This window comes from Hypanus sabinus, unplaced genomic scaffold (assembly GCF_030144855.1).
Source record: "Hypanus sabinus isolate sHypSab1 unplaced genomic scaffold, sHypSab1.hap1 scaffold_479, whole genome shotgun sequence".
NCBI classification, from domain to species: Eukaryota; Metazoa; Chordata; class Chondrichthyes; order Myliobatiformes; family Dasyatidae; genus Hypanus; species Hypanus sabinus.
In genome coordinates, this window is record NW_026781349.1 from 373,941 (window position 1) to 374,750 (window position 810).

The window sequence follows — 810 nt, forward strand, 5'->3', positions numbered from 1 at the left end:
TGTGGCCTCATTTAGAAGGGGTAATTACTGACTAAATACTGCGCGCAGGACTAGGAGCATCTCAGAGTCCACATCCATCGATCCAGCAAAGTGGCCACGCAAGTTCATAGGGCTGTCAAGAAGGTGTGTGAAGTGTTGGTCTCAATTGTCAGGGGACTGAATTAAAGTTATATGTAGAAAGTACCTGAATGGTATAGATCATTACGACATCACATCATATGTGCTTTCTTCACTAACAGAAAGCTAAGTTGATAAATCATCTCGGACAACTGTGTTCCTCTTCCGATTAATTTATAGAGTTACAGCACATAACGACACTAGGACAGGTAGGGGTCAAGCACTGTACAGAGAGGACGGGGTTTAACGTGGGTCAGATCTCCCGGGTCATATTAAACAGGGCAAAAGTGTGTGGATATTTCCCGTGTTATTCCGACCGGGATTTGAAGAGGTGGCTGCAATGAGCAGGTGAGATCTCAGCTCTGCACATCGTGCGGACCAGGGGGACTACAAAGGAACCAAGAAGATCAGGGTTTTAGGTAAAGGAAGAGCAAACAAGAGGCCAGGTGGAATATTGGACTAATTGAAATTCAAATGTGACACTACTGTTTAACCGGGTAGGGAGGTAAAGGACGCCAGGATATAACCCAGTTCTCCCACCATGCTGCTGGTAAGGTGACATAGAGTTTCCCAAGGGGTTGGCAATTTATTGGATCCCCATGGCAGACTTATTCAGAAAGTCTGTGGACTGCTTGTATTCAGAACTGGAATGTCCACGGAAGGCTGTGGGTGTTAGCGATGGAGTGTATTGTA